This window comes from Coffea arabica, chromosome 1c, assembly GCF_036785885.1.
Source record: "Coffea arabica cultivar ET-39 chromosome 1c, Coffea Arabica ET-39 HiFi, whole genome shotgun sequence".
In the NCBI taxonomy this organism is placed as follows: Eukaryota; Viridiplantae; Streptophyta; class Magnoliopsida; order Gentianales; family Rubiaceae; genus Coffea; species Coffea arabica.
In genome coordinates this window covers 5,204,526-5,206,998 of record NC_092310.1, presented here as the reverse complement: position 1 = coordinate 5,206,998, position 2,473 = coordinate 5,204,526, and the positions used below count along the sequence as shown (strand labels likewise).

The following is a 2,473-nucleotide window of genomic DNA, read 5'->3' as shown; positions in this document are numbered from 1 at the left end:
TGTTCATTTAGTTAACACCCCGTGGCAACCACCATAATTGGTTTTATGATGGGGAAATGCAGGATCTAACTTAAATAAACCCTCTTAGCGTGTTTACTGGTTAGGGAAGGGTTCTTCTAGCTTTAATGCAATTGGGTAATTAAATTCCTATGGTCGTACCTAGGGTTGTTATCTAGTTAGGGAAGCGGTCAATGGTCGTACCTTGACTGTCGAAAAGGTAAGGAAGAACTGGTTGTCAGAGCTTATTGATAACTATAACCAACCTAGTGATAAATGGATGAAATATCTTTGCATCGATGAGCATTTATTTGGACCGTGCCTGAGCAGTTGATCCTTTGGGTATAATTTTTATCAATTACTATTTTTATTGAATTGCGCTTTGTGAGTTAGTTCTGAATTTGGTTTGCTTTATTTTTATTTTACTTTTATTCTATTTATTTGCCCCCATTGAAAACCCCCTCCAATTTCGTTCTACTAATTTGGAAAGAAATAATTTCCTACCTGCTCCCTGTGGAATCGACCCTACTTGCCATTGTACGCAAAATTAGTATTTTTATAGACAAATCCGGTATATCGGATCAAGCAAACTCTTCGGGAATAGGGTGAATCAAGTAACCCATTGCACACCTAGGGTCCCTGCTCCAGTACTTGGATTTGCTTTATAATTATTTAATTGAGGTGGTAATTAGGACTTTTTAGTATTTATTATTGCACAGGTTCGGCACCTGTCAATTTTTGGCGCCGTTGCCGGGGAGTTGGCATTTGGATTATTTGTTTCTTTTCAAATTTAGTTTTTATTTTATTTTATTTTATTTTTCTTGGTATTTTTGCTAGTTTATGCCCCGTTCTTCTCGCACAGGTGACTTGGTATACGATCCTAAGGTTGAGAAGGCAGCGCGTAGGCGGAGGCAAGAGACCAAGAGGCAAAAAGAAGGGCACTTATTTGCTGCAGACGAGTCAGCGGAAGACGAAGTAAGCATGGCCAACACCCAAACATTGAGGGAACTGGCTGCCCCGGAGTTGACTCATCAGCCCTTATGCATCACATTCCCCACTTTGGCAGAGAATACTGCTTTCGAACTGAAGTCGGGGTTGATTCACCTCCTACCTTCTTTCCATGGTCTCTCTGGCGAAGAACCCCACAAGCACGTCAAGGAGTTCGAGGTGGTTTGCTCTAGTATGAAACCTCCTGGGGTCACTGAAGAGCAAATTAGACTGAGAGCCTTCCCATTTTCTCTCAAAGATGCAGCTAAAGATTGGCTGTACTACCTACCAGCAGGTAGTATTACTACATGGGCTCAGTTAAAAAAGAATTTTTTGGAAAAATTCTTCCCTGCATCCCGGGCTGCGAGCTTGAGGAAGGAGATCTGCGGCATTAAACAGTATCCCGGGGAGTCCTTGTATGAATATTGGGAAAGGTTTAACAAGTTGTGCACTAGATGCCCGCAGCATCAAATTAGTGAACAACTGTTAATCCAATACTTCTACGAAGGGCTCCAACCAACTGATAGGAGTATCATTGACGCTGCCAGTGGGGGAGCACTTGCAAACAAGACACCGAGAGAAGCGTGGGAGCTCATCGAAGCCATGGCAGAAAACTCCCAGCAATTTGGCTTCCGTGAAAGTAACCCTCCTCGAAAAGTCAACGAGGTAGAGACTTCATCCATACAGCAGCAACTGTCAGAATTGACATCAGTTGTTAGGCAATTGGCCATGAGAGACACGCCGCGAGCGAAAGTATGTGGAATCTGCACTAGCCTGGAACATTGCACAGACTCGTGCCCCATTTTGCAAGAGGACGGGGCAGAACAGGTAAACATGGCCGGAGGCGTGCCCGCGCCCCGCAGGCAGTACGACCCATACTCCAATACGTACAATCCGGGCTGGAGGGACCATCCAAATCTTAGTTATGGGAACAGGCAGCAAAGTTCATTTCCAAATCGTCCACCAGGATTCAGCCAGCCATGGCAACCAAAATCTCAACCCTCGTCCTCCAATTCAGGAAGCTCCCTGGAGGATCTAGTCAAAAACCTGGCCACGACTACTACTAACCTGGCCGCGACTACTACCCAGCTTCAACAGGAGATCAGATCCTTGGCCGCGAATACTGCGCAGCTCCAGCAGGACACCAAAGCGGACAAGAAGGACCAAGACGGTCGAATAAGTCAACTGGCAACTGCCATCAACCGCTTGGAGTCCCACGTTTATGGGAAACTACCATCACAACCCGAGGTGAATCCCAGGAATGTAAGTGCCATGACGCTGAGGAGTGGCAAGGAACTGGAAGGGTCTAAAGTGGAAAGTTCAAAAAGCAAAAATGAAGAGGAGATAGAGAAGGAAATTGAAGAGGAATGGCGTATTCGCAAGGATCCTAAGGTAACCTTCACTTCTCCGCCCACTATTAAATCTAACTTACCTCCTTTTCCTTGCAGGCTGGAGAAGACAAAAAAGGTAGAGAAGGAAAAAGAGCTTT

At 45.1% G+C, this 2,473-nt stretch overlaps 1 non-coding gene across 1 annotated transcript; it reads right to left on the bottom strand.

Moving 5' to 3' along the window:
* Window positions 1-1,350: 1,350 nt before the first annotated feature.
* LOC113720392 (small nucleolar RNA R71) lies at window positions 1,351-1,457 on the bottom strand. The gene has a single exon (XR_003455293.2). It is a non-coding gene; the product is annotated as a small nucleolar RNA R71 (small nucleolar RNA).
* Between the last annotated feature and the right edge of the window lie 1,016 nt (window positions 1,458-2,473).